Genomic DNA, 25,246 nt, shown 5'->3' on the forward strand with positions numbered 1-25,246 from the left:
GAGACTATGCCATTGCATGGGGTGTTATCTGGGGCTTTCCCCAAGGGGTACAAAACAATCTAATAACTCGAACTCAAGCAATTCTTACCCAAATCATGAGACCATTTTGAACATCTCACATAACAGTCTGTTGCCAAATACTCACATATTGGGCCCTAAGGCTCTTGTGTTATAGAAGCAGCCGACTTCAGTAAAAAGAGCACCTGTTTAGGATTTAGAACATTTGGGTTGTTATCCAGTTCTTGCTCTACTACAAATATACCTTGTTGTCTTTGGAGGACTTATTTATAACTTGGATGAACCTCAGTTTCTAGAACTATAAGATGCAGATGATAATTATCATAGTTCATACATATAGGCCAATTTCAAATTTACAACAAGCTTTCCTCATAACAATCCTGAGGTAGGTAGTACAAGTATTGCTAACACCATTTCATAGATGAGATCATTGAAGCTAGAAGAGACAAAGAAACTTAGCCATCATCATCTTAGCAAATAAATGTGAGAAGAGGGATTTGAACGTGGGTCTTAACTCAAACTTCCAAATTCTTTTCACTACATTGTGCTCCCCTTCTAATAATATATGCCAGCTAGGTGGTGCAGTGGATAAAGCACTGGCCCTGGATTCAGGAGGACCTGAGTTCAATTCTGGTCTCAGACACTTGACACTTACTAGCTGTGTGACCCTGGGCAAATCACTTAACTCTCATTGCCCCACAAAACATAATAATAATAATAATAATAATAATAATAATAATAGTAATAATAATAATAAATGCCACATGTAAAAATAAAATAAGCAAGTTGATGGCACTGTTTTGAAAAAAAGTAAAAGTGATGGTTTTCAAGAAGTCCTCCTCCAATGCCTCATTGTGTCAGTGAGATGACCCTGGGTTCTTAAAGGTTCTGCAAGCAGATGGCAAGCTCTGGCTGGTCCCACAGTGCTAGAGAAGCTTCAGGTATGACCCCTGCAAGAGAATGAAACTTTTCTGAGGACCAGCCTACCTACAGAGAAATACATCACCATTAGGCTGACCACCTGGTGATGATTTGTTCTTTGGCCATAGTAAGCCATTAAACAAAGAAGAAAAATTAATGTCTACCTGAAGTGACGGTAACAGAATGGTGGGAAAGAGGGCTAAAAACCTTAATTTTTAGAACATCTATACACAATGACTATTTATATCCTTGTACAATGACTGTTGGATGGAAAGGTTGAATTACATCAATTATGACATTCTTAGTTTAGACCAAAGGTTCTTAACCTTTTTGCATGTCATGAACCTCATAAGCAGACTATTGAAGCTTATGGCCCCCTTCCAAGAATAAAGTTTTTAAATATATTACACAAAATATATAAGATTGCAAGAGAAACCAATTATAATTGATATACAATTATAAGTTGTTGGGTTGGGTTTTTTTTTTTAAGTTCATGGACCCCAGGTTAAAAACCCTTCTATAAACAAATTTAGAAGAAAGAAGGAAGTTGCAGCTAAGTAGAAGAATGGCTCAAAGGTATTTCTTGTTATTGATATGGGAATTCTCCCTGAGTCAGCTTTCTGGGTAGAGTCAGACCACAACTTGTCAGAGCTAAGATCAAAATTAGTCGGGGTGGGGGGGCGGGAAGAAGAAGAAAAAATGACATATAATTTAGACAACTTAACCCTGAACTATTTAAACAAGGAATTGAACATCAAAAATAGGAAATGAACAAGAGAAATAACATCAACAATGACTAAAGTAATTTCATCCTAAATTTAACCAGTGTAAATTAATTACCACAACAAGAAGACCAAAAGAACCCAGAAAGTACTTTACTCATCAAACATCTGACTTAGTTGCCAAATGAAGAGAGAGAGATGCCAAAAGCAATGATGGGTTAGAATATAAATTTGGTTGTAAAACTTTACAAAGTAGGATGATGGACAATTATGTGTAGCAGCATCTCATAAAGCAAAGAGAAGTAGTTGCGGGTAAAACCAGTTTAAAGAAAGCTTGACAACATATTCGGCTAAGTAAAGTCATCCAAGGACATTCAAGGATGGAAAAGGAAAGAATTCAGCCATTCAGAAAACAGAAAAAGATTTGCAAAAAGCATTTTAACAAATGCTTTCTCCATCAAAGACAGCAAAACCACAACACTTGGACTCTAACATCGTAGTCCAAGATATACTTATTGAGCAAATAAAAAAGGCACAAGAGAAAAAAAAGACAAGTAGCCAGATGGGATCAATTGTATGTAGAGGAGTCTCATGTTTGAGGTAAAATTGTGAATGCATTGAGGGACCAACATACAAGATATTGGAAAGCAGATAAGATAACAAAGGCATGTGGAAAAAATTCCCCACAAAGATCAGAAAGAAACTCAGTAGCTACTGACCTCTATGTCTACTCTACAATCAATACATAATTTTTGTGAAAGTATGCACAAATAGAAAGCAATCTCAATGAGAGTATTAGTGGGAAACACATAACTTTTACATCTTAGATGTAGCAATGGAGCATATTTTTGCCATCTCACAATTAACTAACAAATGTAGAAAATAGAATATTCCATTGTATTTATTTTTATTATAAAAAAGCATTTGACTTTGTAGAATAAAAATCCATTTATAACAGTCTCCCATTCATATATTAAAATTATAAAAAGGGCAAATATATATTCACCAAAGGTATTCAACACTGTGATCGAGGAGATCCATCTTAGGATCCAAGTTGAAGAGGGATTTCCTATGGATAGTGAGGGCCCCCAGATGCTTCTGTTTGCAGATTTCAAGTGTTGATTGCATCAAGCCTCAGAACATAGAAAAAACCTCCTGGAAGAGATCTGTAATCACTCAAGGGAATTTGGTTTCTTCATTTATAATAAAGAGTAAGTGAATAAAGAATGTCTCTTGCTATTTCATCATGCATTTAGATGGGCATCCTATAGAGCTTGTCTATCAGAAGGTATGGTTTATCTAGAACAGATGGTACAGATGGACAACGAATTGGGCCCAGATTTGAAGAGGAGGGAAGAAGACAGGTTAGACTGCCCTTGAAAGTTTTTTTTAATTCCTTTATTGACCTCAAGCTTTTCATGAAATAAAAAGCCCATCTTTTTAATTTTCTTCAGTTGTTCAGTCATGTCTGACTCTTTATGACCCATGGACCATACTGTCATGGGGTTTTCTTGGCAAAGATACAAGAATGGTTTACCATTTCCTTCTCCACATCTTTTTAATACTAACATTCCATTGGAATTATATGATAGAAAGACATGAAACAAACTGCCTCTGTAAAATGAAAAATTAGTAGCACAGAAGGCAATAGTGAGTATGAACAGATTGTAGCAAATAACTAAAGATGGACTTTAAGGAAAATCAGGAATAAAAGATGTCGTCAAGGAACTACACAATAGGAAGAGAAGATGGACTGGTCATGTGACAAGAAGACAGGATGAAAAGTGGACAGAAGCTCTGGTTCTGACTCTCTGGGCTTTACCATTTTGCCTCATCTGCACAGGGCTTTATCACCCTGGAACTTCTCTCAGTACTCTCACCACGGAACATCCATCCACAATTCAGACTCATTTCTCCCATTAGTGAGTTCCTCCTGGGGCCTCCAATTTGGGCAAAGATCCTAGGCTAGCCATCTTTCATTCCCTTCCTGCTCTACTTCTGACTCTCCAGACTTACCCAACCTATCCCTACTCAAGTAGTCCCTTCCTACTCCTCTTTTCAGGTTCCTTTTGTGTGTTGTCTTCCCCCGGTAAAATGTAACATCCTTGAGGGTTGGGATAATTTTTCTTTTGTTTTCATTTATATCTCCCATGCATAGCAGAATGCTTAGCCTAAAAAATAGTAAGTGCTTAATAAATGGTTGAAGCTTCACCTGGCCTAGAGAGTTGAGAGCTCCATTGATATCCTCCCAGTTTTAAGAGAAAGCAAAAAAGAGAAAGCCTCTGGCATGTTCGATAGTCACTGTATGTTGATCTTATCAAATGAGATGGACAAGAGTTCTGCAGGATAGGCAGTCATGGATGTGTTGTAATCGGCATCATTGGATGTAACTATTGAATGCTGAGATCACAGAACTATGTGAATAAAATTATAAGACATACAAGATGGTATCATAATTGAAGAGAATGTTGAATAGACATTTATTAAGTATGCATGTTAGGGACACTGGGAAATAAAAAGAAGCATGAGACAGTCTTTTTATTCAAGGAGTTTACAAGCTAGTTGAGAAGATGAAAATTACATTAGCATGTAAAATCAGTAAAATGAAGGGTTTTAATGAGATGTTTTCTAAAGTGCCTTCTCATGGAACAATCCTAAGGTACAGAGAGGGTGATTTCTGCTCATTAAGAGAAAATAAAGTTCCTGATAATTAGAGCTATTGTGAAGTAGAATGAGCTGCCATAGAAGGTAAAGAATCCTCTCAAAATGGAGGTCTACCAGCAAATCCTTGATAATGATTCCTTGTCAGAAACTTTTATAGAGGAAGCTTCCTGTTCAGAAAAGCTTAAGACTCAAAATTCATTGCATCTTTAAGCTTTTGTGATTCTGTGGGGAAATGACCAGTGAGATTCTCTAAAAGTATTCTGAACTAGAGGGGCAGGAAAGTGTTTGTGGGTAGAGGTGAAGTCAGGTGGTTGGGAATGAGGTATAAAGCATATTCCTCTAATGACTGATTAGCATAATTGGTTATAGCACTAGATTAATAAGGCCAAAACCAAGAATTCAATTCCTTCATCAGTTTGCTCTGTTTCACAGCTAGCAATAGCTTTCTTAACCCTACCCAATAGTTCCATAAATAAGATAGTATCAAGGAAGAATTCCTAAGGTTTTGTTTGGTTTTGTTTTGTTTTTATTAAACTAGTGATTTCACTGCTATAAGGAATTCTCAACTAGAAAACTTCCCCTTACCAATAGAATAGTACCTACTTTTAAATATCAAATCTGTGAGAGTTGCCTGGAACACTGAGAGGTTAACTAACTTGACCAAGGTCATGAAGCCCCAATGTTTCAGAAATGGGACTTGAACCCAGGTCTTCCTGATTCTCTATCTGCTATATCACACTGCCTCTCACCAAGAATTCAATGGAAATGCATCCCTACCACTGGCAAACAACTCAAAATACACACCCTAAATAGAAGTAGGTCAGAAACTTCATCTTTGTTCATTCAGCAAATTTTTATTGAATACCTATTATATACTAGACACTGTGGAACTATAAAGTCAGGCCATTTAAGAGTTTAGGGTAAATTTAAAGAAATAAGATATATACAACATGACCAACAGAGAGCAATGTATGATATGCAATATAGGAACCAAATAGACAAGAAGTACTTAAAGGACAGAGAAGAGAGAGCTCTTTATATATAGAAGAGAATAACATTACTCTTCTCATGACATGACCAGCCAGTTAATAATGCTGGGGAAAAGGCCAGAAATCTAAGAATGCAAGGTCGGTTTTCTTATATGTTTTATAGATAATGTCTTCTTCATTCAGGGTTATGCTTTCATGACACAGAACCAAGGAGAATTTCTCAACTATCAGGAAGGTCCTAGTAGACATCGTCATCTCACAATGGAAGATAGAAACACATAGTGCTTTAGCGAAGATGTTATCCACTCAGCTCAATGTGCATGCTTAACCTAATCACCCATCTACCCTTCATCCTCCAGAAGCAGCTATTTTGTTAAACAACTGCCTCCTCTAATCTGTCAACACTAAAAAACTGACCACTTATACCTTTTGAGATTCCAGACCTGACTGAAGGTGATGGGAATTGAACTTTGGTACTGGAGAGCTCCTCATAACAGTAAGCTATCTCTGGACCAGAGGAAGTTTCAGGCCGACTCAATGCACACCATGTCCTGACACTTGACTCACAAAGTGGGCCTGATGCTGGCTCACCTCCAAGCCAGAGATAAAGGCCTCAGGGACCAAAGTCATCAGAAGACAACTAGAATAGACATTGTAACAGACTTATGGGGGGTGGGGTGCAGATAATTGTGGTTTATAGCCACCTCTTTTAGTAACAATCCATAGTCTTCTATAAAGGATCAGCTGACAAATTAATTTTCCATATCCCCTCTTTCTTCTCCAAAGAGGTTTTCTCCACTATCCTGGCTATTCTTGGGTAGTATTCCAGAAAGCTCATTTTTATATAGTCCTTTCCCAGAAACACTGAAATTTCAGAGAGCCCCAAAACTGACACTACCCAAAATCCCCCACCTTGACCTTTGGATCATCCTCAGCATAACTCCCAGTGTTTCTAGATTAAAACAGGTACCTCGGGGCAGCTAAGTGGTGCAGTGGATAAGCACCGGCCCTGGAGTCAGGAGTACCTGAGTTCAAATCCAGCCTCAGACACTTAACACTTACTAGCTGTGTGACCTTGGGCAAGTCACTTAACCCCAACTGCCTGCCTTAAAAAAAAAAAAAAAAACAGGTACCTCAACCTTCACCCAGTATAGAGCCAGACTTTAAGGTAGCCTCAAGGATTCCAGAAATCCACAAGCTATCATAGAGATCAAGAATCTCCTCCTACCTAGGTCCCCATCCTTGGAGCAATGTCTTCTATAAACTGGCTTCATAACAGGATACCTGGTACTCCAAAAATATCAACATAGAAATATAATAAAAAAAATTTTGCACACATGTCTTATAATAGATAACAGTCCAGGTTTTTTACATTTCTTTTCCATAAGTAGTGTCCTTTTCAATTGTGAAAAAGTCTGAAAAGATAATTTGAAAAACACTGACCAAGCCGACCATTTATGTGTCAAAGCCACATAGTATATTAGAAAGAGTGCTGAGCAAGGGGACAAAATCTGTGATCCAAGCTCAATTCTGTTACTGGGTGAATTCTCTATGCAACTTACAAGTCAACTAACCTCTCTGAGTCTCCTTTACTTCATCTGTGAAATGGAGATGATCCGGCCCTAACAACCTCACCCATATTCAGAAATCAACATAAACATACTCTGAAAACTATAAACTCAATATGAATATAAAATATCACTATTATCATTTCAGTTATGAGGAAGGCAGATAACCAGCAGTGGCACCCTATAATCATAAACTGAGAATTTAAAGGTCCCTTGGAGGCAAAATAGTAAAATGAAGATTGGCTCTAGAGTCTGAGGGTCTGGGTTCAAATCCTACCCCCTGAAACTACCTGTGTGACCTTGGGCAAGTTAATTAATCTCCTTTGTCCTCAGTTTCCTTATCTGGTAAATAAAGGCTAGGGTTACGTGGCCTATGAGGGCCTTTCCAGCTCTAGATATATCATCCTGTTATCCATCTAGTCCAACTCTCATCATTATGCAAACAGATAAACTGAGGCCCAAGGAAGATTAAGTGACTTGCCCAAGCTCGCACATTAAGTTTCAAAGGTAGGATTTTTTAATTCAGATCTTATGACTCCAAAGCCAGGGATTCTTTGCATTATATCATGAAATGTACTCAGAGAAGAATGGACTCATTCCTTTCTATAAAAACTCAACATCTTATGTCCCACCAGTCCCCCTGATTTTGAATCAGTTTTCATAGTGCCATTGGATTCAATCATAGGTTTATAGAGCTGAAAGGAACCTTAGTTTTCATTTAATCCAACCCTTACTTTCCTACCCCCACCCCGTTTTACCAAAGGGAAACAAAAAAAACCTGAAGCTCATAAAATTTAAATGATTCACTTAAAAGTCATGGAGCTCATTAGCGGAAGAGCCAGAACCAGAATATAGGTATCCTGGAAGCTTCACAGCAATGATGATTCAGAAAAAGTCGGGTGTGGAGCAAAGGAATCTATGGTTTCACGTGTGGTTAATCTTTTCTTGAGGCCAAGGTGGCTGTTATTGCTAACAGGCAGATTAACTGTGTATTTATGGTCCTGACCAGATAGTCCAAACCAAAAGTCATAAACAGTTACAAACAGCACAGTCAGATCCTGTTGGGGGCCTGATTTTTCTGTATATATAAGAACAACTGGTTATAAACTTTAAAAGGGAGATGTGCACCAAAAGACGCCCCCCCCCCTCACCAGGGGATATATTGCCTGAGTGATAAGGTGATCTGGCTCCAGGGTGGAAAGCAGATGCAATCTCTGTTCTTAGCATAGGACAAAAAGAGGAATGTTCATGAGAGAAGATGAGATTGGCTTCAGGGAGACATAAGATAACAAAGGAGAAAGCAGCTGTTCTGAACAACCTTGAGAGCACCCAGCATGATGAAAGCATTTCCAGTCTGTTCTTTTATCATTTGCAGCTGCAAGTGACACATTTATCCTCCAAGTGGTCTGCTTTTCTTAACAGTGGATTTGAAGATGAAAAAAGCAAGAAACGAAACCCTACAAATCTTTTCCCTCTCTTCTACCTACAACTCTACCCCAGTCCCAATATCCACCCTGCTTTGTGTGGAAGAGACCCTAAAGTGCCTTAAAATACCAAAATCAGACTTCTCTCTTATCAGGTAATTCTGCATTTCTGATAACACCACTTGCCAACATGGTGATTAGGTGACAGGAGAATACCCACACGTTTCTCTATCAGATGCAGTTTCAGGGACCAATTTAGCTAAAGGTCAAACACCCTCCCCTTCTCGACCCTCTGAAGATAGCTGCTCTCCGGAAGAGTCATAAGTTTTATAGTCATCCGAACAAACACTTGAAGTGCTGGGGCCACCCTGACACTGAATCCGATAAGATTACTTCCTGATCTCCCTCTTCTTACATCTCTGACTTTGCTGTCCCATTGAGCATTCTGCTCAGTTTCCTTTAAAGCCTCCCACTGAGTTGAAAGTTACTCTCGGCTTCCATGACTGGTCTCCTTAACCTTCACCAATAACATTCTTTTTTCCCACATGCTGCAGAAAGGAATGGGTTTCCCCAGATTTGTTTATATGCTGGTAAGAGGAAGTGTTTGTGTTCAAGCCATTAGAGTCCTACATTCTTGCTCTCTTCCCAAGTTTCATTAGTCATAACTATTTAGTTGCTTTTTTCCTGGCTACTTTTCTTTTTTGAAAAGGTGGTGGAATTCTTCCTTATTTATTAAAATGAAATAAGGGAGAAATAGTTATGGACAGAATGGGTGGAATCCTTCCTTATTTATTAAAATTAAATAGGGGGAAATAGTTATGGACAGAATGCAAAATCAAATTAAATGCCACTATGGACTTAAACAGAATGAGATGTTGGAAAAAAAAATCCTGCCAATTTCCCTGAATGAACATTCTTGAGAAGGCCGAGAGAAGATGTGTACTACAGATAGGAGACTCAAAAATCATTGTTCTTTTAGTCCAGCAAGTGACTGAGGAACGTGTCTTTTTAAGGAATGTAGTCAGTTTTCTATTTTTTTAAAAAGTGTGTTTTTCCACACATTTCCCAAAAAGCATTTAAACTCCCTTAAAAAGCTTATTTCCCTCAAAACAATAAATCATCAAATATTGGCAAAAAGATGAATCTTTGCTTTGATATCCATATAAGCCTATTGTAACGTTGAAGAGATATTCTGCAGAATGTCATGATTAAGGAAATATTATATATCATTACACATGATGGCCATCTGAATATATTTAACCATTTGATACTTGTATTTGGCTATAGATTTGTTGCCTCCTTATATTGATGTTATTTTCATTCTGCATATTATTTTCTTGGCTGTGATTTATTTACTCTGTATCACATCATAAATCTTCCCACATTTCTTTCTGATTTTTCATATTCAGCATGACTTACAGCATAATATTTCATTACAGTCCTATACTAAAATTTGTTTAGTTATTTCCCAACTCGGAGCACATATTTTTCCCACTTTCTTGTTATCACAAATAATGCTATGAAACCATTTTGTTTATATGGGAGTTTCCTTGCTGTCAGTAACCTCCTAAGAATGGAGTCCCCACAAAGTATCTGGTTCAAAGAACAGTAACTCTTGGAACCAAACGTAGAAACAGCACGGAATTTGAATCAGAGGATCTTGTTTCATACCCTGGTTTTGCTGCTAACTACCTATTTATTTAGGAAACTCACTTTATCTCTATATAACTCAGCTTCCTCATCTATGAAATGGAGTGGCTTGGATTTGATGACTTCTAAAACCCTTATAGCTCTAAATCTATGATCCTATTGTAAGGGAAGAGATAACCACCAAATTCCACTTAAAGTAATTGTGCCCTAATACCTTAGCTGGACCTAATGCCTCTATTGAATCAATTAACCAAAAGCTTTTGCCTTTTTGCACCAGTCTCAAAAATTCTTTAAGCAATTTAGAAGTTTCCCAAGCAAATGAATGACAGGGGGTGACATTGCAAAGGAACTATGCTTGAATTGGTCAAGGATACTTGGTCATGCAAAGGAGGAGGGCAAAAAGATAGGAAAGGAAGGAAGGAAAGAAGGAAGGAAGGAAGGAAGGAAGGAAGGAAGGAAGGAAGGAAGGAAGGAAGGAAGGAAGGAAGGAAGGAAGGAAGGAAGGAAGGAAGGAAGGAAGGAAGGAAGGAAGGAAGGAAGGAAGGAAGGAAGGGAGGGAGGGAGGGAGGGAGGGAGGGAGGAAGGAAGGGAGGGAGGGAGGGAGGGAGAGAAGGAAAGGGAAGGAAAAGGGAAGAGAGGAGAAGGAAAGGGAAGCTAAGAAAGAGAGGAAGAAAAGGAGGTAGATATACATGTATAAGGGAGATGTATATGCAGAAAAGGAATTGATCTGGTCCTATAGAGAGAGAGAGAAATAACTAATGGAAAGTCCTTATGCTCCACTAGTCAGTTTCAAGAGAACTAGAAGGAGGCATCTAAAATGTTAGATGGAGACTTTATGATGTAAAACCCACATAAGCTTTGAAGATCATTATCCCACTCCTACTTCTAAGGATGTATCTTGGGTCCTAAAGTATATATTTTCTTCCTTAGCAGTGCCCCCATAACTCTAACAAGAGTGATTCTCTAATGTCACTGGTTTAGAGCAACTCTCACTTGGTGTGCTTCACCCTAAGATTATCAGTTGAGAACCAATTTAGTCAGTCAGCCATAAATAGCTTTTTTAATATGGTCTTGTGATATTTAAAATCTAAATTGTGTGGTCGCCTTAAATTAGAAGCTTTGGCACCAGTCTTTGGGCATTAAGCATTTATTAAAGCATACCAGGTATTCACGTGGAGTTCAGAAAGTTAAGAAAAGGCCTATCTAGCCTAGAGTTCCAGTTCTTCTTTAAGTCCTCTGCCTCAAGCCTGCTTCAATCATGAACTCCCAACAAACTAAGTGTAGAAGCTTTTTATAGGTCCAGAGCATAGGAGGTCCTTACACACTGCTTCAAGCTGATTGGTTAGCGTCATCCAAATCCATTGGTTCACTGGACTTGGAAGGTGGTCTCCAGTTAAGTTCAAAGTCTTCTGAGAACAATACCTTCTTAAGGGCTAGCCAGGTGTGCTTACAATCTAGTTAACCTGAAGTAGGCTAATCAGCAGTCAATCACTCTCACTTAATTCAATCAGTTTAGATTAATCTCCAGGTGGGCCTTTGAGTATCTGCTAAATCCCATTATTTTATCACAGTATTTACTACAATGATACAATAAGAACAACTGTTATAAAACATCCCCCAAAAGCCTGTGACTCATTCTCCCATAAGAACATTCAGAGTCCAGGGAAAAGTGGGTATAAACTTATCGAGCACATATGGCAGTCAGGAGTCATAGCTCCTGATTGGTGGAAATCCTGTTTTCTTACCCATAAGTTAATCAAGAAGTTCTCCTTCAGCATGGTAAATCTGTTTCCATGTATGTTGTCTTTTGGTCCTGTGCAGATACTGTTGTCAACTTATCCAGAGGTACCACTAAGACAACAATAAGATGTTGGGAAATCCAATATCCTCCACACCTTTGGGCAATATCAGGCAGTGTAATAGATTAGGCAACCCACACCTGAGCTCCAGCAGGACATAGGAGTAGACCAGCCCCCAGGCAGCCTGTACTTTCCCTAGAGGCCAGGAAGTCTTTGTTGAAACTACAGAAAGAGATAGAGTCAGTCTAGAGCCCAGGAATCCAATGCCCAAACCACAGCAAGAACCATAGCAGGAGAAAGGCCTAAGGCAGCAACTGCAAAGCAAAGCACTTCTGGTCTTGTAGGCGGCTTGCTATTAGAGAAAACAACTCTGGTTGGGGCCTGGCAAGGTCACAGGGAAGGATGAAGTAAACTACAGTTTTGGAATTGTGCAAAGCACAGGAGCCAGGGTCACAACCTGAGCTGATCCAGCAGGAGACTAAGCCAAACCCCAAGAATTCTTACAGAGTTTCATGCCTAGTGTTAACTATCACATACAAGACCAATCAGGGACATCAACCACATCATCGTAGAGTAGAGTACATCATAGAGTCTGACCCAAACACAACACTTCAATCCAACAGCTAAGGGTAGATACATGAGTAAACAGAAAAAAATGCCAACTATAATGAAGAAATACTATGGACTGACAAAAGCCCAAGAGGTAATCCCAGAAGAGGAATAACTCCAGAAATCCAAACAGAGACTCAGCAGGAAAAAAATTACCTAGCCCCAAGGACAAGAATATCTAGAAGAAATTAATCCAGAGATTTTTTAAAATGTAATATTATATTAAATGAGAGTTAGGAAGGAAAGGGAAGCTTAGAACAGAAATTGTTAATCATCACCCAAGAAATGAACTCCCTGAAAATTAAAATAGACCAAACAATGACTCCATAAGAAGATGAGAAATAGCTAAGCCAAATTAAAGGAAAGAAGAAAAGCAGTAGAGAATATGAGGTATATACAATCAGAAACAACTGACCTGGAAAATATGCAAAGGAGAGATAATCTAAGGTTCATCAGACTACCTGAAAGTCATTTCCAAAAACAAAGAAACTAAGAAAATGTGGATGTCGTATTTTTGGCACTTATAAAAGAAAACTGCCTAGATGGATCAAAAACAGAGGGCAAAGTCAAAAGAGTATTTATCTACCAGCCACTTTCTTGAAGAAATGTCAAAATGAAAACTTCCAGGAATGTTCTACCATATATACATATACACACACATCATAGTATATATGTGTGTATATGTGTATATATCTGTACATATATATCAGTGGGCAGAAAGAGTTTAAACACCAAGGAACCACAATAAGTATTACTCAAGATTTGACAGCCACCACTACAAAGGAAAGGATATTTTAGAATATTATATTCTAAAAGATAAAGTCTTTCAATCAAGAGTCACTTAATTTGAAAAATCACAATTCTACAGGGAGAAAGTGAACATTTAATTTAATAAAAATTCCAGATGTAAAGATCCATGCTAAATAGAAGCTTTGAAATGCAAACATGAAAGTCAAGAGAAAACTAGAAAGGTAAGTATATTGTTAAAAGCTATTTGGGGCAGCTAGGTGGCACAGTGGATAAAGCACCAGCCCTGGATTCAGGAGTACCTGAGTTCAAATCTGGCCTCAGACACTTGACAATTACTAGCTGTATGACCCTGGGCAAGTCACTTAATCCCCATTTCCCCATTAAAAAAAAAAAGCTATTCAATGATGAAGTGTTTAAATTATAATAGAAGATAAAAACAAGTGTCTCTTCAGAATCCTAATGTTTTCAGGGGTTATAGAAAGAGTTAAATAGGACAAAAAGAGAGCCTGGGAACAGTTTTGTTCTAATTAGATAGTTTTAAGAAAAGAAAAAAGGAGGAAATGGGGATATTCTGGAGAATAAATGAAGAAAAAGATAAGATAATTTAGTAACACATAACTGAGGTGTACAAGGTGAAGAATACACAGATGTGGAAGCAGAAATGGAAAAATGGGTATCACATGAACTTCAGTAAAGAGAGGAGTAGGAATATATTAAACTCAAGTAGGAATATATTAAACTCAATAAATAAAAAGGTAGAGATAAAGAGAGAGGAGTGGGAAGTATAAGAGAAAGAATAGAGAAATAAGAGGAGTGGGGGGTTATAAGTGGAGGGTGGGATCAAAAAGATTTATCATAAGCAAAAATATAAAGGCGAGGTGCGATTGAAAGGAAAGAAAGTAAAAGCTCAGGATGAAGACATGACAAAGGGAAGAGAAGAAAGACAATAAAGCAGAAACAGCTCATATCAATCACATACCACTAATATGAAGAAAGCAAAAAGTACAAGAGGACAGAATAAAAGGACATTCACAATTAGTGACAATAATTGTGAACATAACTGAGATGAACTCATCCATAAGACAGAAACAGAATAGCAAAATGGTTTAGAAACAATCCAACAAGATATTTACAGGAAACATGCTTTACACAAAGTTAAGAGGCTGTAGCAAAACCTATTATGTTTCAAGTTACTTCAAAAAGTTAGGGGTAGCAATCATAATTGAAAATAAATTCTTAAATTTATAATACAAGTTTTAATATAAAAATAGACACAATTAAAAATAATAGACAAATAAACTACATTATGCTTAGATGCACCATAATGAATAAATATCAATTCTTAAGGTATATGCACCAAATTACAGAGTATGTGAATACTTAAATTAAAAGTTAAATTGTAGGGAGAAGTAGAATGTAAAATTGTGATAGTCATGGCCTCAATTAAACTTTTTCTGACCTTGACAAATTTAACAAAAAGATAAACAAGAAAGAATTAAGGATGTGAATAGGAATTTTAGAAAAGTTAAATATAATAGATTTCTGGTGATAACTAAATGGGAATAGAAAGGTGTAGAAATATTTCTCAGCTGTCTGCCACCTTTACAAAAACTGACTATACATTAAAGAAACAAATATTGAGAACCAGATTTATTAAACGTATCCTTTACTAGTCACAATTAAGTAAAGTCTATGTTTAATAAGTTCTTTGATAGAAAGATTAAAAATTATAGGAATACTATTTTAATGCTAAAGAACACATGGGTTAAAGAAAAAAATCATTGAACCAATAGGAAATTTCAGCAAAAATCAATGAGACAATATTCCAAAACTTTGGGCATTCTTTAAGAAAAAAATCAAAACAGTTTTCATCAATAAAAGAGCGAAGTAACAAAAGAATAAATTGGGCATGCAATTAAAGAAAAGCAACAAATTTTTAAGCACCAAATGAGAAATTTTGAAAATCAAAGAGGAAACTAATTAAACTGAAAGCAAAAAGCAATTAAATTGGTAAATGAAAGTAGAGTTTTTTAAAGCTAGTAAATTTTCAAATTATTAGCAAGTTTATTTTTAAAAAGAAATAGAAAACCACATTGTCCATATCCAAAATAAAAAGAAAATTCAAAACAATTGAAGCCATAAAATAAACTATCAGAAACTATTTTTCACAATATGCCAACAAAACTTAGATGAAATGAATTTGTATTTATAAAAACAAAATAAATAAATAGAATAAGAAATAAATTATTTAAATAACCCATTGTTAGAAAAAGTTTTGAGGAATTGCACACAATTTGTTATGCAGATAAACCTATCTATTTTTGAGTGCCAAATAATTTAAATGATTACTAATATGAGACATTTTTAATCTCATACTTTGAAATCTCATACTGCTAAGACCCTTCCCTTGCCATGTAACAAAATTATTTCCCTTGAGAGTCTTGATCTTTTGTTCCTTTGTCTTTTTTATTATATTGCTATTTCTTTAAAGAGTGCTTTGTAATTATATTAATATAGTTGTACATTTGGTAGGAAGATTTCCACATATTTTATATATTCTGTGATTATTTTGAATGAAATTTCTCTTTTGCACTTGGATTTTTAGATAACATACAAATTGTGTACAAAACATACAAAAGCAAATACACATAGTAGCTTTGTGTCAGATAAACACAAAGATTCCAAATACTGGGGTAAGGAGTCACTATATCTCAAAATATTCTGTGAAAATTAGAAAGTGTAGCAGAAACAATTCATACCATGTACCAGGATAAGGTCCAAATTGATACTTCACAAATATAAAAAATCAAATTATAAATTATAAGGCAAGAAGGAACTTCCACAACTATGGATAGAAGTGTACATGACCAAACAAAGAATAAAGAGGTTTACAGAAGGTAAAATGGATAATTTCCATTACACAAAATGGGTTAAAAGCAGACGAAAAACAGTTGACTAGGAAAAAATACTTAAAGCAAGTTTCTCTGATAAAGGTCTCACATTTGAGATACTTAAAAAATTGATTCAGATGTAAGAGAACAAGAAACATTCCCCAGTAGATAAAGGAGCAAAGGAGATGCACAGGCAGCTGTCAAGAAAAGAAAGCTATCAATAACTACAAGAGCCTCTTACCACCCTCACCCCTTCTCCAAATGGGTTAACAGATTCGCCAGAGTCATGCCCACTTATTAAAGGAAGAGATTGAAGGCTCCCAGACAGGAGGCATGAGATCAGGCTAGGCCGAGGTGGTCAGTGCTCAGCCCTAGACATTTATTCCCGGCACGTTTCCTTTGCTCCAGGGAATCTCACAGCATAGTGTTGAATGTGCCTCTTTCTGTGTGGGATGAGGTCTAACGAAATGGGATTTGGGGAGAAAATGCTCAAAATGTTCACAGAGATTATTCAATGGACTGGTCTCTTGGGCAGTGAGATCAAGATCAGGAAAAATGAAGTGTTACATGGGACAAACGAAGTACAAGCTATGAAGGACAAGTGAACAAGACTCAGCCCTACCTTGTCTCCAGTGTCTTTAAGCTTCTGGATGTTGACCCCAGTGACCAAGAAGAAGATGGTACAAACATTGACTCCCAGAGTTAGGGCAAATGTGCTGTGGTCAAAACTACTACCTGAAAAATAAAGAGATAGATAGATAGATATACAGATGGATGGATGGATGGATGGGTAGATGGATGGATGGATGGATGAATAAAATTTTTAAAAAACACTACTTGACAGATCTATTTCCTGCCAGTGATTGGTTTGGTTGATGCAAAGAAGTTGAAGCCTGGAGACCTAGTGGAAGTAAATAAAGACTCCTCCTACTTGATCCTGGAGACCCTGCCCACCCAGGATGATTCCCAAATGAAGGTCATGGAGGTGACTGAGAGGCCGACAGAGCAGTACAAGTGACATCGGAGGGGGATAAGCAAATCCAGGAGCTGGTGGAGGCTGTTGTATTTCCAATGAATCATAAAGAGAAATTTGAGAATTAGGGGATTCAGCCTCCAAAGGGAGTATTCATGTATGGACCCCCAGGTACTGAAAAGACCCTGCTAACCCACACATGTGCTGCCTAGACCAGGGCTACCTTCCTAAATTGGGTGGATCCCAGCTGCTACAGATGTTCACTGGGGATGGAGCAAAGCTTGTCTGAAATGCCGTTGCATTGGCCAAAGAGAAAGTCCCCTTCATTATCTTCACTGATGAACTGGATGCCATTGGATGTAGTGCTTTGAAAATGAGAAGGCAGGGGATCGAGAATTTCAGAGAACACTGCTGAAACTCCTAGACCAGCTGGATGGATTTCAGCCTAACATCCAAGTCAAGGTGATTGCCGCTACAAACAGGATGGACATCTAGGACCCCACCTTGCTCTACTCCAATCATCTGGACCACCAGATTGAGTTCCCAATGCTCAATAAGGAAGGCAGAGCCAAGATCATGCAGATCCTTTTCCTGAAAGATGAATGTGAATCCCTATGTGAACTATGAGGAGCTGGCATTGCAACAACTTCAGTAGGGTCCAATGCAGGACTGTGTGCATGGAAGCAGGAATGATTGCACTTTGATGGGGAGTCACTGAACTCATCCAAGAATACTACATGGAGGGGATCCTGGAGGTTCAGTCCAAGAAGAAAGCCAATTTGCAATACCATGCTTCTGACTTGCTGGTAAAAGTTCTAACAATAAAGGTGGCTGGGGTTGCCCCCCTCCAATTTTTTTAATTAAAAAAAAATTACATGAAAATGCTCCAAATTAGAGAAATTAAAATTAAAATAAGTGTGAGGTTCTACCCTATATCCGTCTGGTTGGCAAAGATAACAAAAGGAGCAATTTATAATTGTTGGGGGAAATGTGGGAGGATAGGCACACTAACTTCCTGTTGGTGGAGTTATGAATTAATTGGTCAAGCCATTCTGGAAAACAATTTGCAACTATGCCCAATTTTAACCAGTTAATACTACTACTAAGTTTCTATCCCAAGGAAATAAAAGAAAGAAGAAAAAGAACTCATCTGTACAAAAATATTTATTGTTGCTCTTTCTCTCATAGCCAAGAACTATACTTTTGTTCACCATCTATCCCATATCTAAACAATGGTCAAGTCCTATTATTTCTACCTTCTTAGCATCTCCATCTCCACTTCTTTCCTCTGATACTACAATCACCTAGATGCAAATTCTCATCTTTTCACATCTACTCTATTTCTATAGGCTACTGGTTAGTCTCTGTACATCATCTCTCTCCACTCCAATCTATCCTCCAGGCTGACAAAAGGATCTCCCTTCCTTGTTGTGCAGTCATTTCAATCATGTCTGACACTTCGTGACCCCCAACTGGGGTCAGAAATACATAAGTGGTTTGTCATTTCCTTCTCCAGCTCATTTGACAGACAAGGAACTGAGACAAATGGGGTTAAGTGACTTGCCCAGGGTCACACAGCTAATAAGCATTTTAGGACAGATTTGAATTCACAAAGATGAGTCTTCCTAACTACAGGCCTGGTGCTCTATCCACTGCACCACCTAGTTTCCCTCCCTCCTTGTAAGTAGTTCTTAACCATTTCACCATTTAACAAATCAGTGGTTCTCTGCTATATTCAGAATCAAATATAAAATCCTCTGTTTGGCCTGCTAAGCCCTTTATAACCTGTCCCTTTTCTACCTCTCTAGCCTTTTTACACCTTACTCCCCTCCACATATGCTATGATCCACACAAAACTCCATCTCCTGACAATGTATTTTCACCGGCTGTCTTCCATTACAAAAGTGTTCTATCCTCATCTCTGCCTCCTAGCTTTTGTGGCTTCCTTCCAATCTCAGCAAAAGTCTCACTTTCTGCAAGATTACCTCCCCAGTTATCCTGTGTGTATGTAAATATATACGCATATACACAGGCAGGCATATATTGTTATGTATACATATATATGAGTGTATATGTCATGTGTATATGCATCTTGTTTGTATCTAAAGGTTTTTTGCATATTGTCGAACCATGAGATGGTGAGCTACTTAAGAACAAGGATTTTTTTTTTTTTGCCTTTCTTTGTATCCCTTATGCTTAGCAGAATACCTGGCACATAATAGGCACTGTTAGGTGTTATTTAACTAAGTGACCTATCAATTGTAGAATGGCATAGCAAATTATGACACATTAATATAATGGAATATGTAAGAAATGATGAAAGGGATGGTTTCAGAGAAACCTGAGAAGACTAGAATGAATAGAAGCAGAGTAAAAAAGTAAACAAAATCAGGAAACATTTCATGCAGGAATAACAATATCATAAAGAAAAGCAACTTTGAAAGACTTAAGAATTCTTATCAATGAAATAGCCAACTATGATTACAAAGGATCTATCATGAACTATGCTTCTAAACTACTGACAGGGGATTAATAAAATAAATTTTTGACATGGCCAATGTGGCAATTATTTTTCCTTGATTATACATATTTATGACAAGGTTTTTGTTTTTCTTTCTCTTTTTTAATGACAGAGTGGGAAAGGCAAGGGGAAGGTAGTGATAGGATTGCTCTCCAAAAAAGGGAAAAAAGAAAACAGGGTCATGAAAATATATTTAAATGCAGAGAAATGGACAGACAAAAACCAAAGGGAAACAGACAAGTAGGATAACTTTGAAAATTACATATCTAATTTACTTGAAAATTGCATATTGAATTTATTATATTTATGAAGAAAGTAAACTCTATGTAGTATTCACAGTTTCATACTTAATCCTTTTCTTCTGTTCTATTTTGCATATGAAAATGTTTGTTTTATTTGGCATTAAGTTCAGAATAAAAAAAGAACAAAATTTTAAAAGGAAGAGAGATTTCAGAGATAGATTGTGATGGGTTTTGAATGCAAGGCTAAGGAGTTTAAAGTTTATTTTGTAGACAATAGAGAGAGGAACCACTGAATGTTTGTTAGCACAAGATTTGCCATGATAACTCTTACATATAAGCAAGATTACTTTGGCAGTAGTATGAAGGATAGATTAGAGAGGGAGAGAGACTGGAGATGGAGAAATTAGCCTGGAAGCTATTCCTATAGAAAAGTAAGCCTAAGTGTCTCTATAGGTTCTGTCCTTGGCTCTCTCCTCTTTTTTCTCTTTGTTTTCTCTCTTGGAGATTTCATCTGCTCCCATGGATTTGAATACTGTCTTTAGAAAGATAACTTCTATCTAACCCTAATCTCACCACTGAATGTCAATCCTACATTGCCAACTGGCTACCAAATACCTACACACGGATGTCCCCCTGGCAGTGAAAATTTGACATGTCCAAATTAAAAGTATTATTTCCCCCCCAAAAAACCCACTATTTCCCCCAATATTTACTAATCATTTTGATTGTACCATCTATCAACAGGTTAAAAACTTTGAAGTTACCTTTGTCTTTTCTTTCACTCTTGGCTATTCTATCCAAATAGTTTCCTAGTTCTGTAAATTACATATCTAAAATAACTTTTGCATTCATCTACTTCCTTCTATTCACCCTTTCTTATGCCTTATCATCACTCTCCAAAGAAAGGCAAAAAACCATCCTTGCTCTTAAGTAGCTCATTGAAGCTCATTGAAGTAGCTTCATTGAAATGTGGTTCTAATTGGTCTTAATGCCTATAATCTCTCCATTCTCTGATCCATACTTTACAATATCAGCCAAAATAATCTTTCTAAGATGCGTCTTCTCATGTTATTCCTCTACTAAAAAGCTTTCAGCAGTTCCCTATTAATTCTACTATAAAATACAAACCCTTTAATCCATCACTTAAGGAACTCTAGAATATGACTAACCCACCTTTCCAGCCTCGGGTCCCATTTTCCCCTTCTATGACCCAGCCAAATTGGACTAGTTCATGTTTCCTAGTCTAGGCAAAACATCCCCTGACTGTATATTCACATTGTACACTCCCTTGCCTGAAATGTCCTTCTTTCTTAATTCTGCCTTTCAGAAGCCTTAGCTTCCTTTAAGACTCAAATGCCAGCCTCTGCTTGTAATCTTTGATAGTACTATATGCTGGGAAGCCCAAGTTTACGGGGAACCAGGTGGTATAGTGGATACACAGTTGATCTAGGAGCCAGAAAGACTTGGATTCAAATCCCACTTCTCTCTCTCTCTCTCTCTCTCTCTCTCTCTCTCTCTCTCTCTCTCTCTCTCTCTCTCTCTCTCTCTCTCTCTATATATATATATATATATATATATATATATATATAACAACTATGTGAGCCTGGCTATATAATTTTAATCATCTTGGTGATCTAGGCAGGCATCTGAGACTATTAGATATAGAAAAGTGTGGAGATCAAATTTTAATTGGGGAGTGCTAGCTAAGCGGCTTGCCGCAATATTGGGGCAAGGAAGGAGACCGGCAGCCTCCCTCAAAACAAAACAGGATTTATTTTAACATTTATTTTAACAAGAACGAACTTAAAACACACACACACACACACACACACAGGATCAGCAGGATCAAGGGAAAGGAAATAAAATGGGGAAAGGGAAATTATGCAACCTGAGAAAATATCATAGCCCGGGAATCAGCTGAGAAGATGCCACAGACCTCCTGTCACCTTCCAGCATCCTGCTAGAATGCCCAATTCTCCTCCCCCAATCCCAGAAAAACCCCACACAGCCCCAGCCAATGGGATGGCCGCTCTGACAGTCACATGACTGCCCTCACTAGGCTTCCAATCATTATAATTTTGCCAGGTCCATGTAAGTGTCAGCGAGTGGTGATGACGTGAGGTGCCAGCACCATGGCAACGGCTACAACCAGTGGGTGGAGAACAACGGGTTTGCGGAGCCCCAGGCCAGTGCCCACCGAGGCATTAAAAACCTCAAATAACAATTAATTCTTTACAAAAGTGTTGACCTGTACCAGTAGAGAGATTTTCCTCATCTGAGAGTTCTTTATACCAATGAAATCACAAGTCCAGGTCCTATTTGTATAGGAATACTAAGTGAGACAGTGGGTAAGAATACTGGACTTGAGTCAGGAAAAACCATGTTCAAATCTTGTCTTAGAGAGTGACTAGCTGTATGGGCCTGGGCAGGACACTCCCTCACTTAGTTTCAATTTCCTCACCTGTAAAATGAGGGCGATAATAATAACACCTACATCACAGGGTTGTTGTGAGGATTATATGAAATAACACTGATTGCACTTTACAAACCTTACAGAGGTATATAAGTGCTTGCTATTATTCAAATTTAGCAGAAGAGAATATAGGATCTGTCTAGTTGGTTAATATGTGACTCAAGCATGTCCATCTGTTATAGGTACTGTAATTTCCTTGGACCAAATACATTTGTTATATGACTCAAAATACTAGGCTAATTGTTGGTCTAACCAATGCAGCTGTGAGCTGAAAAAACACCCAAGTCCACATGGAACAGCTAAAGAAAAATACAAAAACTATAGTATTAGTAACTGGCAAAAGTGACTAACTTTACCCCCCTGGGAAAAATCAAGGATATTACTGTTTTTCCCAATGAAAAACACTTATTCTTGGGACATGACTAAGTCTTCAGCATTTGGTGGATGTATACTTTCTTATGCAACTTTCTGGCTGTACTTATAGTACCAAAGAAAAGTAAATAAATGAGGTTATTAATGGGGGGAGGGAATGGGGAGAAATGGGAGATAATATATGCCTCCATTACACAATGAGTTTGGAGCTTACATTATTTAAATCATTTCTTCGATTTCTCCATCTGCTTTGACAATAGAAATTTGATTTAGGAGAGGATTCTCAAAACTTAACCTTATGCAAGTTTTGCATTGATTTGAGAAGGTACAAAAAGAATTTATTTTAATTTAGGAAAAAAAATGTTGTACTAGTCCAAATTAAGTATGTCTTAAAATTCCTGTTCATTTTTCCCAACCCCACAAAAAAAATTCTTCAAGGAGCATAGTTATTGTGCAAAGCCTTATATAATCACCAAACATTTACTGAGAACCCATTAATCATAGAGCTCTTTTATAAGGTATTTCAAAGCCACTGAATATTGATATGGGGGTGGGAGAAACAAAAAGTAGCTATGAAAACCCAGAGAGGAATAGCATTTTTAGGGCACTATTTACCATGTACATATGTCACTCTCACCAGAAATCCTCAAAGAGTTCCTCCAACCTATAGTGCTTCTAGGTGGATAAAGCACCAGTCCTAGAGTCAGGAAGACTCATCTTCCTGAGTTCAAATCTCTGACATTTACTAGCTATATGACCTTGGGCAAGCCACTTGACCCTGTTTTCCTCAGCTTCCTCATAAGTAAAATGAGCTGGAAAAGAAAATGGCAAACCACTCTAGAATCTTTGCCAAGAAAGACTCAAATGGGGTCATGAAGAGTTAGAAATGACTGAACAACAACAACAGGACTGTCATTCCCTTCTATAACCAATGTTTAATTTCCTTTCCATTGTCAATAAAGTCTTAGATTCTATACATGAGAATGGTCTACAGATGTTTTTGTAAGCTTTAGACATTAAATTCATTTTTCCATGTAGAAAAAACATTCTCACTGGTGGCTAGGATTGCCAGTACCTCATAGGATCATAGATTAGATAAAGCTAGAATAGTGTTTTTTCAGAATAACTAAAATGTGTTTCTCATGAAAATGGAGAATAGTTGAAAATCGGATGTTATCAACTGCAACCCCCTCATTTAAAGAGGAACTAAGGCCTAGAGAAATTAACTGACTTGTCTAGTTCCACACAGCTATGTGTCTGAGACAGTATTTAAATTCAGATTTTCCTGACTCCCAAGTACATTTCTTTATCCACTATGATATCTAGATGCCTAGGTTGACAAAAACCTACCAACATTTATTTTTTCTGTTTTTAGAATAATGTATAATGTTATAGTATAATTGTTGTTTAATTGTTGTTGTTTTTGTTATTCTTCAGCTGTTTTCAGTCCCATCCAACTTTTCATGACCCCATTTTGGGTTTTCTTGGCAAAGATTCTGGAATGGTTTGTCCTTTTCTTCTCCAGCTCATTTTACTTACGAGGAAGCTGAGGCAAACAGGGTAAAGCAACTTGCCCAGAGTTACATAGCTAGTAAGTATCTGAGGCCAGAGTTAAACTCAGAAAGATAAGTCTTCTTGACTTCATTCATTCATTCATTAATTCATTCATATATAAATATATATGTGTGTATACGTGTATATATGTGAATACACATATGTATATATAAACCCAAACATGCATATATAGATATGTGTATATGCATACATAATATACAGAAAGAAAGTATTATAATTACTAACAACTCAGTAGGCTAGAGTCCTAAATTACTACCTTTTTCCAGTTGGTTTTGAGAGTAGAGATCTAAACTTCAATAGTATTCCCACTGAGTATATAGGAATCTCATCTAAATTGATACAATATTTTAAATTATTATTATTAATAATAAAACAATAACACATATTTATATAGTATTTAAGGTTTATTAAACAGATTAGGCAACTAGGTGATTACAGGACTAAATTCAGGCACATACAAGATAGATGTGTGGCCATGGGCAAATCACTTAATCTTCCAGAATGTTTCCTCATCTATAAAATGAAGGTTTGAAGATGAAATTAAATACTATTTATAAAACACTTTGTGAACCTCAAAGAAATATGTAAATACTATTATTGTGACGGGCAGCTAGGTGGGACAGTGGACAGAGTGCTAGGCCTGAAGTCAGGGAGACCTAAGTTCAAATATGGTCTTAAACACTTACTATCTGTGTGAACCTGGCCAAGTCACTTCACCCTCTTTGCCTCAGTTTCCTCATCTGTAAAAGGAACTGGAAAGGAAATGGCAAACCATTCCAGTATCTTTGCCAAGAAAACTGCAGATGGGGTCACACAGAATCAGATATAACTGAGCAGCTACAACAACAAATTATCATGATACATTTTTCTTTGGCTCATATAATTAGATCTGGAAAAGACCTTTGAGTTCATTTAGTTCAATCTTCTCATTTTATAGATAAAATAAACTGAAATTCAGAAAATTGAAGTCAGTTGACCCAGATCATATAGGTAGTTAAGTGGAAAAGAAGGGATTCAAACTCAGGCCTTCTGACACCAGATCCAACATTCTTTTGTCAGTTGAGTATCAAAAGCAACCCTGAGAG

General features: G+C 37.2%; 2 pseudogenes; both read left to right on the top strand.

Annotated features, from left to right (window-relative positions):
- The window catches only part of LOC122739320, a 40,527-nt pseudogene extending 24,174 nt beyond the window's left edge, over positions 1-16,353 (top strand).
- Positions 16,354-16,453: 100 nt separating this feature from the next.
- Positions 16,454-25,246, top strand: part of LOC122739321 — a 92,748-nt pseudogene continuing 83,955 nt past the window's right edge.

Source organism: Dromiciops gliroides, chromosome 2 (genome assembly GCF_019393635.1).
Source record: "Dromiciops gliroides isolate mDroGli1 chromosome 2, mDroGli1.pri, whole genome shotgun sequence".
NCBI classification, from domain to species: Eukaryota; Metazoa; Chordata; class Mammalia; order Microbiotheria; family Microbiotheriidae; genus Dromiciops; species Dromiciops gliroides.